We start from the raw sequence: 16,610 nt of genomic DNA, 5'->3' as shown, positions 1-16,610 counted from the left end.
TTTGATTGCGCTAGTGAAGGCTGGGAGTCATATCGCGGGAGGGTTGAACGTGAACAACGTAGAGGAACCAAAGAAAGCCCCTGCACTTCTTAGCTTAATGGGCTCAAGAACATACAGACTCTTATGCAACCTATTAACCCCTGAAAAGACAGCAAGCAAGATGTTCAACAAAATTGTTACAATTTTACAAAATCACTTGAGCCCTAAACAGCTGGCAATAGCTGAGAGATTTAGATTTTACAAAAGGAACCAGTCAAAAGATGAAAGCATTTCTGAATACATTGCAGAAATGCACAAACATTCCCAGTACTGTGAAGTAGTTATGGACTGTTATTGGGAAAGTGTGTTTATTTGGAATAGGAGTTCATGAAAGGGAAATTGAATGTTTTGTACATATACAGTTTTATGTTGCGTTAATCCAAAGGGGGAGGAAGTGTAATGGATGGATGTATCTCTTTCAGTGCAATGACACACTACATATTGATCTGTTGTCTATGCATGTGCATTGTCCTCTCTCTTGTTGTAATGTGAATACACCAGTTAAAGCCATCTCCCACCTGCATGCTTTAATTTAATATATATGCAGTTGTGCAGAGACACAACAAAATCTTACATATCATAAAAGTAAGCAAATAGCATTCAGAACTAAAGTTTACAAAAGTGAGTCCACAGACACAAAGCCAGACGTCACTGCAGCTGATTCAGGAGAAGGCCACAGCTGGAGTACAGAACCAATTAAACCATCATGAAATAGTGAGCAGTGGCCTATCTCTCGACACCCTGACCTTTCAAATCTGGCATGGCACTTAAATTGTCCGGACCTTGGCTCTTTTCTTGCTCTCAGACCTTGACCCTGGCATTTTGATACACTCCTGGGCCAGTGCCCTGCTGCTTCAATTCGACCTTTTCAATTTGGGCCAGCATTTAAGTCTGGTATCAAAACTCGGGTCTTTGCTCACACTCGGGCCTAGGCCCAGGCTTTGCCTCATCTCCGTTCACCTTGCCTCAGTCCTACCGCATTGAATCACCTTCAAGTCCGCTCCAGCAATAGTCAAACATTGGCTCATTCCTTCTTCTCGGGCCTGGCCCCTCACCTCAATTCAGCCTGCCACGCTGCAACCGTACCGCACCTTCGAGACCTTCAGTGATAATATGGCCATTCACAGTTAACCAGACTAGGACTCTGGTTTCTTGATCAATGTTATGAGTCTTGATGGCAAAGTGTGCTTGGTAATATTGTGTTCTTTCATTATTTTAACAGTGCTCTATAAATGCAGTGTGATATTTCACAGCTGTTTTTAAAAGTTTGTTTTTGTTTTAAACAGGCTGCCACAATACTCAACTACAAAAAGGGACATGCAAACAAAATATTTCATTGACTGGAAAATATTTTGGGATGTTTGGGAATGACAGTTGAAGGGTTTTAAATGGGAAAATGTATTTTCGAGCCTAAACAATTGAATGAGTGACTTTTTTTAAAAACTTTTTTTTATTGTTTTCAAATAGTTACAGAATAAATATGTATGACTTTTGACTAAATGATATGTTTTGGTGTAGCTGGCTGACTGGTTAACTACTGGCCCAGAACATTAGGGAGAACCCCAGGATTTTTTGCAACTTGCGTCTGGGGATATTTTATCTCCGCAATCGCAGACCTCAGATTGACAAGCAGCACAAATATTGTATACTTCTGTGCAAAAGACTGTCCAAACCTAGAGGTTGTGAGAAGTTGGAGATATAATCAAATTGAATACAGTGGGTTCTGGTTAATTAGGACATATCGGGACCAGATGTTTTGGCCCCAATGAATTAGCTGCCTTGATCTGCCGAAGCTTCACAGAAATAATAAAGGTATAAAATGACAAAACTACTGTTTAACTGAGTAACAAATTATGTATTTAAACAAAATACAGAACAAGTTAGAACACTATCAACACCACTACAATGCTATAAAACTGTGCATTAGCTCCTAATAGTTTTTGATAGAGGGATTGATCCAGTATATGCATTTTTTTGATTGTTTGATTCTTGACCCTTTCTCATCTGTCTAATTCCTTCTGCAAGCTCCCTGTTTCCACAACACTATGTGCCTATCAACACTTACCTTGTATCGCCTGCAAATGTGGCCACAACGCCATCAATTTTGGAATCCATATTATTGGCGTATACTGTGAAAAGAAACGGTGGTAACACTGACCCCATTGCAACCACTAATCACCAGCAGCCAACCAGAAGGGGTTTGCTTTATTCCCAGTCTTTGCCTCCTGCCAATCACCCAATGCTCTATCCATACTTCCCTGTAAAAATATGGGCTCTTATCTTGTTTATCTGCCTCAAGTATAATACCTTGTCAGAGGCCTTCTTAAAATCAAAGTAAACTACATCCACTGATTCTCCTTTGTCTATGCTGCCTGTTATTCCCTCAGAGAATTCCAACAGATTTGCCAGGCAAGATTTCCCTTTAAGGGGAAACCATGCTGACTTTGGCCTGTTTTATCAAGTGCCTCCAAGTATCCTGAAATCTCGTTCTTCATAATGGACTCCAACGTGTTCCCAAAAACTGAAGTCAGACTAACTGGCCAACATTGATCCCTGTGGCACACCATTTGCCATTGCCAGCCAATCAGAAAGGGCCCACTTCTTCCCACTCTTTGCCGTCTGTCAGTCAGTCTTTTTTTTTATCCACGCTAGAATCTTTCCTGTAATGCCATGGGCTCTTACCTAGTTAAGCAGCCTCACGTGCGGCACCTTGTCAAAGTCCTTCTGAAAATCAAAGTCAAAACATCCACTGACTCTTACTGGCATCAGACACAAAGTGGAAACAGAAGCCTGAAAGGTGGGCCTAACACCTGCTTTATTATGCTGAGGAGAAGCTGGAATATTTCTCCCTCCACCTCAAGGTATGTATGGACTTCTGGTACCTTAGCATTCCACTTCCTGTGTCTTTCTAACTGATTTTAAAGATAGATAGATAGATAGATAGATAGATAGATAGATAGATAGATAGATAGATAGATAGATAGATAGATACTTTATTCATCCCCATGGGGAAATTCAACTTTTTTTCCAATGTCCCATACACTTGTTGTAGCAAAACTAATTACATACAATACTTAACTCAGTAAAAAATATGATATGCATCTAAATCACTATCTCAAAAAGCATTAATAATAGCTTTTAAAAAGTTCTTAAGTCCTGGCGGTTGAATTGTAAAGCCTAATGGCATTGGGGAGTATTGACCTCTTCATCCTGTCTGAGGAGCATTGCATCGATAGTAACTTGTCGCTGAAACTGCTTCTCTGTCTCTGGATGGTGCTATGTAGAGGATGTTCAGAGTTTTCCATAATTGACCGTAGCCTACTCAGCACACTTCGCTCAGCTACCGATGTTAAACTCTCCAGTACTTTGCCCACGACAGAGCCCGCCTTCCTTACCAGCTTATTAAGACGTGAGGCGTCCCTCTTCTTAATGCTTCCTCCCCAACACACCACCACAAAGAAGAGGGCGCTCTCCACAACTGACCTATAGAACATCTTCAGCATCTCACTACAGACATTGAATGACGCCAACCTTCTAAGGAAGTACAGTCGACTCTGTGCCTTCCTGCACAAGGCATCTGTGTTGGCAGTCCAGTCTAGCTTCTCATCTAACTGTACTCCCAGATATTTGTAGGTCTTAACCTGCTCCACACATTCTCCATTAATGATCACTGGCTCCATATGAGGCCTAGATCTCCTAAAGTCCACCACCATCTCCTTGGTCTTGGTGATATTGAGACGCAGGTAGTTTGAGTTGCACCATATCACAAAGTCCTGTATCAGTTTCCTATATTCCTCCTGCTGTCCATTCCTGACACACCCCACTATGGCCGTGTCATCAGCGAACTTCTGCACATGGCAGGACTCCGAGTTATATTGGAAGTCTGATGTGTACAGGGTGAACAGGACCGGAGAGAGTACGGTTCCCTGCGGCGCTCCTGTGCTGCTGACCACCGTGTCAGACCTACAGTCTCCCAACCGCACATACTGAGGTCTATCTGTCAAGTAGTCCACTATCCAATCCACCATGTGAGAGTCTACTCCCATCTCCGTTAGTTTGTGCCTTAAGATCTTGGGCTGGATGGTGTTAAAGGCACTAGAGAAGTCAAGGAATGTAATCCTCACAGCACAACTGACCCCATCTAGGTGAGAGAGTGATTTGTGCAGCAAATACGTGATAGCATCCTCCACTCCCACCTTCTCCTTATACGCAAACTGAAGAGGATCCTGGGCGTGCCTGGTTTGTGGCCTCAGATTCTGTATTATCAGCCGCTCCATGGTCTTCATCACGTGCGACGTCAAGGCAACAGGTCTGAAGTTGCTAACCCATGCAATATTAATGAGATCTGGTCATAGAACTTCACCAAGCTTCCGATGAGGGCATCCAACTGGAAACCTGCTGAATCACCATACTGCCTTCGCCTACCTCACAAAACCTAGCCCTCCCACCTCCACAATGCCCTCATGCTGTTGAATAATTTTTCTGATTGGGCACGAATTGGGCAGTGAGTTATTTCGAATTAATGTCCCACCAGTCTCCAGAACAACACATCTGTACATTCTCCCTGTGACTGTCTGGGTTTCCTCCGAGTGCTCCGGTTTCCTCCCACAGCCCAAAGATGTACTGTTTGGTAGGTTAATTGGTCATTGTAAATTATCCCTGACTAGGCTAGGACTAAATCAGAGATCGATAAGCAGTGCGGCTCGAAGGTCCAGTAGGGCCTATTTCGCACTGTATCTGAATAAATAAATAAAAATGTCTATACCACTGTTATCAGACTCTTGAACAGACTTCTTACACAATACGATGGACTCCTGGCCTCACAATCTAACTCATTATGATCTTGCACTTTGTTGCTTACCTGCACTTCACTTTATCAGTAGCCTTCACACTTTGTTCTGCATTGTTATTGTTTTACCTTATTCTAACTCAATGTCATGATCTGATCATGACAAGATTTTTACCATATCATTGTACATTTGACAATAATAAACAGTGGGTGTCCTTGATGATGGTTGCTCCTTTCTTGTGGCAGCATTCGATCTAAATGTGCACAACGGTGGGAAGGGCTTTGCCAGTGAATATCCTAACTAATATTTACCCACTGGTTGATGATAACGTTAATCCTGTGCTGTGGGAGTCTGATTTGTGTAAATTGGCTGTTCCAAATGTGAACACATTTCAAGATTATTCTGTTGGCTAAAAGTGGATTTGCTTATTCTGTATTTGTGTCAGATTTGAGGAAAATGTTTCTTTTTCTCTTCAGACTTTGGTCTTTTTGCTTTTCCAGATTTTGAATAATTGCAGTATTTCGTGCAAGATATAGTTTCTGTCAAAATTCTGTGTTAAGATTACTTGAAATGATATTGGGTAAACAACTAGCTGAAGATGTTTGGCAGTCTACTTTTAGCTCTTGAAATACACATTATGAAAATGAGGATACTCCAACATGGAATGTTTTTCTCAGACTATGAGTTGAAAACATTGAATTCAGCCAATAAAAAAAATGTTATTTTGGGGTTAATGGGTCCAGTTTACAGATGAATTAATTTAGGATTGGGTATGTAAGTCATAGAGTCAAAGAACCATAGAGTTATAGAACTTGAAAACAGGCTCTTCATTCCAACTTGTTCATGCCGACTAATTGGTCTACTTGAGCTAGTCCCATTTGCCTGTGTTTGGCCCAAGTCCATCTAATACCTCCATTGATCTTCTGTTTGAGTAGTCTAGAAGGTCAATAGACAATAGACAATAGGTGCAGAAGTAGACCATTCAGCCCTTTGAGCCTGCACCGCCATTCTGAGATCATGGCTGATCATCTACTATCAATACCCGGTTCCTGCCTTGTCCCCATATCCCTTGATTCCCCTATCCATAAGATACCTATCTAGCTCCTTCTTGAAAGCATCCAGAGAATTGGCCTCCACTGCCTTCTGAGGCAGTGCATTCCACACCCCCACAACTCTCTGGGAGAAGTTTTTCCTTAACTCTGTCCTAAATGACCTACCCCTTATTCTTAAACCATGCCCTCTGGTACTGGACTCTCCCAGCATCTGGAACATATTTCCTGCCTCTATCTTGTCCAATCCCTTAATAATCTTATATGTTGCAATCAGATCCCCTCTCAATCTCCTTAATTCCAGCGTGTACAAGCCCAGTCTCTCTAACCTCTCTGCGTAAGACAGTCCGGACATCCCAGGAATTAACCTTGTGAATCTGCGCTGCACTTCCTCTACAGCCAGGATGTCCTTCCTTAACCCTGGAGACCAAAACTGTACACAATACTCCAGGTGTGGTCTCACCAGGGCCCTGTACAAATGCAAAAGGATTTCCTTGCTCTTGTACTCAATTCCCTTTGTAATAAAGGCCAACATTCCACTAGCCTTCTTCATTGCCTGCTGCACTTGCTCATTCACCTTCAGTGACTGATGAACAAGGACTCCTAGATCTCTTTGTATTTTTCCCTTACCTAACTCTACACCATTCAGATAATAATCTGCCTTCCTGTTCTTACTCCCAAAGTGGATAACCTCACACTTATTCACATTAAATGTCATGTCCTAGGTTATCATAGAATCACAGAGAAATACAGTACAGAAATAGGCTCCCCTTCCTTAGAGTCCACACTGATCATCAAGTTCAGGTTTATTGTCATTCACCCAGACACACATATACAGCTAAATGAAACAGCATTCCACTGGGGCCAAGGTGTAAATCACAGTACATATAGTCACACACAGCACATAATAGTTACAATAACAAATACAATCACAGAATAACAATAATACGACCCTAAGTGGCACGGACTGAAGATTGGCAGGTCAACATAAAGTGCAATGGGTGTGTTTGCAACTTTACACTCACCTTATTCTAAAATAGTGTATTCTTCCCTCACTCCCCATAGAATTACCACTCACTGAAGTCGAGAGGCAATTTGCAGCGGCCAATTATCCCATCAACCCACATGCCTTTGAGATGTGGAAGAAACATGAAGGAGATGGCAGAAGCCCACATGGTCACAGAGGCAATGTGCAAAGTCCATGAGGTTATGGTTGAACCTGGGTTGCTGGAGCTTTGAGGCAGTGTCTCGGCTCACTGTGCCACAGTTGTGAAGGGTATGAGAAAATGGTCTTACTCAATACCTACATTACAAGACAAAGGTCCTTTACCCATTAACTATACTATACTGCCCATTAACAACAATCAGCTGGAGGTCAACAATCTACTGATGGCCCCTCAACTGGGGACCTGTGACTAGTGGAGTTCTGCAGGGATCGGTGCTGGGTCCATTGTTGTTTGTCATCTGTATCAATGATCTAGATGATAATGTGGTCAACTGGATCAGCAAATTTGCGGATGACACCAAGATTGGGGGCATACTGGACAGTGAGGAAGACTATCAAAGCTTGCATTGGGATTTGGATCAGCTGTAAAAATGGGCGAAAAAGTGGCAGATGGAACTTATTGCAGACAATGTAAGGTGTTGCATTTTGGGAGGACCAACCAGGATAGGTCTTACATGGTGAGCAGTAGGGCACTGAGGATTGTGGTAGAACAGAGTGATCTAGGAATACAGATCCGTAATTCCTTGAAAGTGGTGTCACAGGTAGATAGGGTCATAAAGAAAGCATTTTGCATTTTGGCCTTCTTAAATCAATGTATTGCGTACAGGAGTTCAGATGTTATGATGAAATTGTATAAGATGGTGGAGAGGCCTAATTTGGAGTATTAAGTCCAGTTTCAGTCACGTACCCACAGGAAAGATGTAATAAGATTGAAGGAGTGCAGGGGAAATTTACAAGGATGTAGCTGGGACTTGAGGACCTGAGTTATAGGCATATGTTGATCAGGTTAGAACTTTATTCTTTATAACGTAGATGATTGAGGGGAGATTTGAAAAAGGTATACAAAATTATGAATGGTATAGATTGGGTAAATGCAAGCAGACTATTTCCATTGAGGTTGGGTGAGACTACAACTAGAGGTTATGAATTACAAATGTTTGTAAGAGTGAAAGGTGAAATGTTTAAAGGGAACATGAAGTGGAACTTCTTCACTCAGACGATGGATAAAGTGTGGAACAAGTTACCAGCGCAAGTGGCAGATGCAGGTTCAATTTCAACATTTAAGAGAAATTTGGATAGGTACTTGGATGAGAGGGGTATAGATGGCAGTGGTCTACATGCAGGTTGATGGAGCAGACTAATGGTTCAGCATGGACTAGATGGGCTGAAGGGCCTGTTTCAATGCTGTTGTGTGCTAAGACTCTATAACAATAATCCACCTCAATACCATGGTAAAAGTGAGTAACTTTCAAATCACAAGGGCATCACTTCGTGGAGGCAGATATTGCTGGCGAAATTCGCAGCCATCTCCAGTAAGCAGCACCAACTTCGTCTAACACAGGAAGATTAATGTTCAAAGATCAGACTAGTTGTTTACTGGGAGGCAGTGATGCCCATCCTCCTGTACTGTATGTAAGCTCTGATGCAGTGTTGATGAAGGGTCTCTGGCCAAAAAAGTCGACTATTTATACCTCTCTGTGGGTGCCACCTGACCTGCTGAGTTCCTCCAGCATTTTCTGTGCCTTAATCTAGCAACATTCACAAGAACAACACCGAATAAACATAAACTATGCAAGAAAGAAGACAATTACAAGAGGAAAAGATGGCCCATTGTGGTGTGAAGTGATCACAGTGTTGCTACACTGAGGTAGTGACGAGAGTGGTGCAGCTTGGTTCAAGAACAAAACAGTTGAAGGGAAGTAGCTTCTCTTGAACCTGGTGGTGTGGGATGTCAGTCTTCTGTAGCTCCTAACCAATGGTAGCTGTGAGAAAATGTCATGGCCCAGACGGTGAGGATCTTAGATAATGGAATGTGCCTCCTGTGGAGAATACTTCAGTGATGTCCATTACTCTCCGTAGCTTCTTATTCCCCTGAACATTTGAATTGCCATGCTAGGACTTAATGGAACAGGTCAGGATACTTCTAATATCTGTAGAAGTTTGTCACAGTATTCAGTGACATGCCTCACCTCCTTAACCTTCTAAGAAAATGAAGACGCTGACATGTCTTCCTTGTGACTGGTCCTCCTTAGAAAAAAATGTGGCATCCTCGCTGCCTCGTGGGAATTCCTGGCCATTGGCTGCTCAAAGAGCTGAAGGAGCATCCACAAAGACACAGGGCACTCTAGAAGACATGGGTAGATCAAGCAAGAAGGTCTGGAACTCCCATTAAGTACCTGGTGGAAAGAGCTTAGGCCTAACCATCCATCGTTCTGCACCCAGAACTGTAGTGGGGGCAAGTCAGCCTTGAGCAAGGGAGATGAAGGTATTTTAAAGTCATTGATTGGAGGAAAGTGTGTGGGGGGGGGGAGGTGGAACGTCAGGGATAAGCCTTTTTACATTGAGAGTGATGGGTGCGTGGAACATACTGGCAGGGATGCTGGTAGGGGCAGATTCATTAGGGGCATATAAAACCTCTTAGATAGGCACATTGCTGATAGAAAAATGAAGGGCTGTGTAGGAGGGAAGGGTTAGATTGATCTTAGAGTATGTTGAAAGGTCGGGAGAACATTGTGGGCCAAAGGGCCTGCACTGTGCTGAACTGTTCTATGTTCTATTAAGAAGTCAAAGGAGGTGAAGAGAAAGGGAACAGAAGGATGAACAGATGGTGGAATGAGACTGGAGTGGAGCAGAAGGTTTACTGGCTGCCCGCTGCACACTTCAAGTGGAATTGAAAGTAAATCAGTGTGTGGCGGCTGCCGTCTCCTGTGGGCCTTTGCACTCAAGCACTCCAAAAAGGTTGTGAGTGACAGCTTAATTGTCAACTCAGAGGGCAAAAAGGAGAAGGGAAAATGTGGTTGCACAACTTTGGGCAAACATTGTCCATTGTTCCCATAGTCTGGAAAGCTTCCACAGGAAGAAACATTGAGCAATGCCTTTAAATTAGAAGAAAAGTGAAAGAAAAGAACATGTAGATTGAAAGCTCAACCACGATTGCAAATGTATAGACTTTTTTAAACCAGATTCATTTGCACATTCCATGGACCCTTGTACACAATTCTGTAGCAAACCTTTGAATAGTGATGCATGAACGTCCACACTGAGAGATGAATTGCTTCGCAGTAAGACTTTTAAAGATAAATTCTCCTTTGAATAATGGTGGATTAGACCTCACACACACTCTATTGAAGAACATCTTTCCTGCTTGCACTCACAGGCCCTTTTGTTGACAATTCCAACTCTTATTCACATATGCACTCAGACTCAAAACAGTCATTTGCACTCTATTCTTCTTCTCTAGAGATCTAGCATGATGGACAATGCACTGTGTGCATTATTTCAGAAGCTGAAGTATGGCAAAGTTTGACTGAGAAGATGCCAGAGGCATGAATTCCTTCTGCCTTTATCAGTACAAAAGCAGAGTACTGTATTTGTAAATGAGATTAAAATATTTTGATGTTCATTCAAATTTGTACTTCTATATGAATCACCAAAATTTATCATGCAGGTACCATCAATGGTCAGGAAGGGAAATGGTATATTGGCCTTTATCATAAGAGCACCAGGGTAAAGGGCATCTTATTGATATTCTATAGAGCTCCCATAATTTTATAAAATATTGTGTGTACAGAGTTCATCTTCCTATCCTTAATAAATCTAATCTGATATTAATTCTGAAATTGCTATACGTGATAAAAAGAACATAGAACATTGAACAGTACATGACATTATGTTAACCCTTTAAACTACTCCAAGGTCAATCTAATGCTTCCCTTCCACATTGCTTACTTCCACTCCATCACCGTTACAGTAGCATAGGTGACCAACCGTAGCTCACCAGAGTCTTCTATACTCAACCTTTCTCCAGATCTAGCCCATCTTGGTATATCCCTCCTCTCCCAAGGATCAGATCTTCAGAGCTTCTGTTGACATTTCTGTAGCACTGAATTTTTATGGGGTGGGGTTGCTAGCCCCATGCCCAACCCTCCTCCTTTTGCAGCCGAGTTTGGGACCATTCATGGCGGAGTTATCTCTCCCACATAGCCCTCCCACTTCATTCATCCTGAACCTATCCAAGAGTTTGTAAATGTCACTAATGTATCTTTCTCTTTCGTGACCCCCGGCAGCACGTTCCACACATCTACCACTCTCTCTATACAAACTTTCTTCTGAGATCCCCCTTATACTTTCCTCTTAACATTGTAAAATTATACCCTCTTGTATGAGCTATATTTTCATCCTGGGAAAAAGTCTCTGGCTGCCTACTCAATCTATGACTCTTATCATCTTGAAGACATCTATCATGTCACCTTTCATCCTTCTTCTCTCCAAAGAAAAAAGTCCTAGCTTGCTTAACCTGTCCTCATAAGACATCTCTAATCCAGGCAGGATCCTTCACCTTCTTTAAAGGTTCCATATCCTCTTTATAATGAGGCAACCAGAACTGAACACAATACTTAAAGAGCAAACACGAGGAAATCTGCAGATCCTGGAAATTCAAACAACAAACACAAAATGCTGCTGGAACACAACAGGCCAGGCAGCATCTATAGGGAGAAGTACTGTCGATGTTTCAGGCTGAGACAATACTTAAAGTGTGGCCTACCAGAGTATGATCAGGCTGCTCTCAAGCTCAATCGCACAACTAATGAAGGACATAATATTATAAGCCTTCTTAACTTACACTGCAACTTTGAGTGATCTATGGATGTGGATCCCAAGGTTCCACTGTTCCACTGTGGAAACCCTGTAATAAATTACAGTTTCTCTTCTTTTCCACAATGGTTGTCTGTCTGTCTTGGCTTGTGTGTGGTTTTTCATTAAATCTATTGTCTATCTTTGTTCTACTGTGAATGCCTGCAAGAAAATGAATCTCAGGGTAGTTGATCGTGACATATATGTACTTTGATAATAAATTTACTTTAAAATTTGATCTTTGAAAAAATGAACGTTTTTTTACATATTTCAAAGAGAGCTGGCAACACCTTATTTTAAGTACGAGGTGTGTTTGATATGTTTGTGGCCTAAGGTAGAAGGAGTCAATTTTAGAAAATCTAGTACATTTATTTTTCAACATTGTCCCCTCCTACATTTACACACTTAGTCCAGCAGTCGTGGAGCATACGGATCTTGGACCTCCAGAAAGTGTCCACAGGTGGGTGATTGATAAGTTTGTGTCCTAAGGTAGAAGGAGATGAGTTATACAGCTCTTGCTACATGCACATGCAGTTCAACTCTTTGAGTGATTATGCAGAAAGTTTGAAGTTAATAACTCATCTTCTACCTTAGGCCACGAATCAATCACCCATCTGTGAACATTTTCTGGAGGTCCAAGATCCGTATGCTCCACAACGAGTCAATTATGGATAACTCTGAACATCCTCTACATAGCACCATCCAGAGACAGAGAAGCAGTTTCAGCGACAGGTTACTATCGATGCAATGCTCCTCAGACAGGATAAAGAGGTCAATACTCCCCAATGCCATTAGGCTTTACAATTCTACCGCCAGGACTTAAGAACTTTTTAAAAGCTATTATTAATGCTTTTTGAGATAGTGATTTAAATGCATATAATATTTTTTTACTGAGTTAAGTATTGTATGTAATTAGTTATGCTACAACAAGTGTATGGGACATTGGAAAAAAGTTGAATTTCCCCATGGGGATGAATAAAGTATCTATCTATCTATCTATCTATCTATCTATCTATTCCTGCAAAACTCTCAGATCCCAGTGAGGATTAACTTCGCAGAAAGTTCAAAGGTTCAAAGGTCAAGTTTTAATGTCAGAGAAATGTATACAATATACATGTACATCCTGAAATGCTTTTTCTTTGCAAAACATCCACAAAAATAGAGAAGTGCCCCGAAGAATGAACGACAAGTAAATGTGAGAACCCCAAAGTCCCCCCCCCCGCCCCCAGCTCCCCTCTCCTGCACGTAAGCAAAACAAAACTGCAGATGCTGGAAATTTGAAATAAATTACTTAAAGCAGTCAACAGTCCAAGAACCATCCGTGGAAAGAGTAAAAGAACTAACATTTCAGGCCAAAGACTCTTCATCCCTTATAAAGCAGAACTTAAGAAAAAAAGTTTATGTCTTGATGGAATGACTACTTAGCATTAGATAGATAGATAGATAGATAGATAGATAGATAGATAGATACTTTATTCATCCCCATGGGGAAATTCAACTTTTTTTCCAATGTCCCATACACTTGTTGTAGCAAAACTAATTACATACAATACTTAACTCAGTAAAAAATATGATATGCATCTAAATCACTATCTCAAAAAGCATTAATAATAGCTTTTAAAAAGTTCTTAAGTCCTGGTGGTTGAATTGTAAAGCCTAATGGCATTGGGGAGTATTGACCTCTTCATCCTGTCTGAGGAGCATTGCATCAATAGTAACCTGTCGCTGAAACTGCTTCTCTGTCTCTGGATGGTGCTATGTAGAGGATGTTCAGAGTTTTCCATAATTGACCGTAGCCTACTCAGCGCCCTTCGCTCAGCTACCAATGTTAAACTCTCCAGTACTTTGCCCACGACAGAGCCCGCCTTCCTTACCAGCTTATTAAGACGTGAGGCGTCCCTCTTCTTAATGCTTCCTCCCCAACACGCCACCACAAAGAAGAGGGCGCTCTCCACAACTGACCTATAGAACATCTTCAGCATCTCACTACAGACATTGAATGACGCCAACCTTCTAAGGAAGTACAGTCGACTCTGTGCCTTATACATCTAGTAGCCACGTTATTAGGTGCACCTGTACACCTAATATCTAATCAGCCAATTATGTTGGTCAAGAGCTTCAATAGTTCAGACCAAACACTAAATAGGAAATAGATAGATAGATAGATAGATAGATAGATAGATAGATACTTTATTCATCCCCATGTGGAAATTCAACTTTTTTCCAACTTTTGTGTGATCTAAGTGATTTTGACTGTGGAATGATTGTTGATTTGAATATCTCAGAAACTGCTGATCTCCTGAGATTTTCACATACTACATTCTCTAGAGTTTGTAGAGGAATGCATAAAAAAAACAAAAGAAAACTGAACAGCATTTCTGTGGGTGAAAATGCCTTGTTGTAATGAGAGAAGTCAGTGGAGAATGGCCTGATTGGTTCAAGGTGACAATAACTCAAGTAACCATGAGCTACAACAGTGGTGTGCAGAAGAGCATCTCTGAATGTACATACTTACTGTAATTTACAGGTTTTTTTTGTTATTATGTATTACAATGTACTGCTGCCACATAACAACAAATTTCATAATATATGCCTGTGATACTAAACTTGATTCGAATTTTGAGGTGGATGGGCTACAGCAGCAGAAGATCATAAACATACACTCAGTGAGGTTAAATTCCAGGGAATTCAATGCAAGTTGCTGGGATAAGTGTACACAAGGGGTTTTGAGGTATTCTGGTTGAAACCTCTGAATATGCCTATCCATTTATTGAAGAGAGTGAATACAAGACAATGCATGGTGCTGAAGTGTTTGGAGAACCTTTGTGACCAAACACTTATGGGCTGACATTGTAGGCTGCTTTGACAAACTCATTAAACATTTAAATAAACAAGTTAAAAGCTCAGGACAATAGAGTTGCAGGCACTCAGAGGCCATCGAAAACGTGTCAACACTGGGGGGTTTTTGTGTATTGTCACAGTGGGGAGGAAGATGAGGCTGTTGCCCTGGTTTACCCAGAGCATTTGGAAAAAGATCTCCATCTGTATATGAGTAAAGCCAAGAGAACGCAAGAAGCTCTCCCTGCTCGCTTCAGCTGCTGGCAACGTACCTGAGAATCAGCATCAAGTTCAATATTACTGGTATATATCATGAAATTTGTTGCTATGTACTAGCAGGGCCTTGCAATACATAATAATAAAAATTGTAAATTGCAGTTATATATATTTATTAAATATATATATATATATAAAGTTAAATTATGTAAGTAGTGGAAAAGAAAAGTAGTGAGGTAGTGTTTATGGGTTCATTCAGAAATCTGATGGCAGAATGGAGGAAGCTATTCCGACAGTGTTGAGTGTGTGCCTTCTGGCTGAGTCTACAATCTTCTGCAACTTTTTCCAGTCCTGTGCGATGGCACTTCCGTGCCAGATGGTCATTCATCCATTCAGCATGCTCTTCCTGGTACATCTAGAGACTTTGGTAACATATCAAAGCTATCTAGAGACTTCAACCATAAAGTGCTGGGGGATTGAGCACACCTGATGCACTTCAGATTGCACACGGAGAAGACTGCAAGACCATTGGTCAGAATTAGGCCACTCAGCCCATTGAGTCTGCTCCACTATTCAAATCAATGGTAATTTATTTTTTTCTCTCAACCCATTCTTCTGCCTTCACCCTCTAACCTTTGATACCCTTACTAATCAAGAACCTGTTAACCGCCGCTTGAAATATACCCAGTGACTTGAACTCCATAGCTGTCAGTGGCGATGAATTCCATAGATGCACTGCCTTCTGACGAAAGAAATTCCTTATCGTCTCTGCTCTAAATTGATGTCCTTCTATTTTGAGGCAGAGCCTTCTGGTCCTAGACTCTCCCACTAATGGAAACACCCTCTGCACATCTATACTGTTAAAGTCTTTCAATATTCAATATGCTTCAGAGAGATCCTCCTTCATTATTCTAAATTCCAGTGAGTACAGTTCATTACAGCACCAAAGGAGGACATTGGTCTCATCATTCTAACTTTTTTAATTATTCCTCATTTGTTCACAGGATTTAATGTCACAGGAGATGTCAAGCATTTACTGTCTATCCTTAATTTGTGTGCTCAAATATTTCTTTCTCCCTCTCTTCCTCACTCCCTCCCTCGCTCCTGCAGAAGAGTAATTCTTGTCCATTTAAAACATAACATGAGGGTGGTGAGTATGTGAAACGAGCTCCAGCAGAAGTGGTGAAGTGGTGTATGTGAGTTTGATTTTCAAGTCAAGTCGCTTTTTTGTCATTTCAACCGTAACTGCTGGTACAGTACACAGTAAAAACAAAACAATGTTCCTCCAGGACCCTGGTGTAACACAAAACTACATTAGACTTCAGACCTACACGGGACTACATAAAGCGCACAAAACAGTGCAAGACAGTACAATAATTAATAAACAAGACAATAGGCACAGTAAAGGGCAAATTACAATATAATAATAAACGATGTAAATGTCAATGTAAATGTAAACAATGTAAACAATGTTTTAGCAGGAACTGAGAAAGAAATGAGCAAAAATTGCAAAGGGAGTGAAGTGGCGTGTGTGTGTGTGTGTGTGTGTGTGTGTGTGTGTGTGTGTGTGTGTGTGTGTGTGTGTGTGTGTGTGTGTGTGTGTGTGTGTGTGTGTGTGTGTGTGTGTGTGTGTGTGTGTGTGTGTGTGTGTGTGTGTGTGTGTGTGACACTAGTGTCAGACTAGTCTGGGAATTGAGGACTCTAATGGCTTGTTACACAGTTTTAACACAAGAGAAATTTAGATAAGTACATGAATGGGAGGGTTGTGGAAGGCTATGGTCTGGGTGCAAGAGGATGGGACTAGGCAGCATAATACTG

This window comes from Hemitrygon akajei, chromosome 19 (genome assembly GCF_048418815.1).
Source record: "Hemitrygon akajei chromosome 19, sHemAka1.3, whole genome shotgun sequence".
In the NCBI taxonomy this organism is placed as follows: Eukaryota; Metazoa; Chordata; class Chondrichthyes; order Myliobatiformes; family Dasyatidae; genus Hemitrygon; species Hemitrygon akajei.
The sequence above is the reverse complement of the archived record's forward strand: the minus strand, read 5'-3'. Positions refer to the sequence as shown.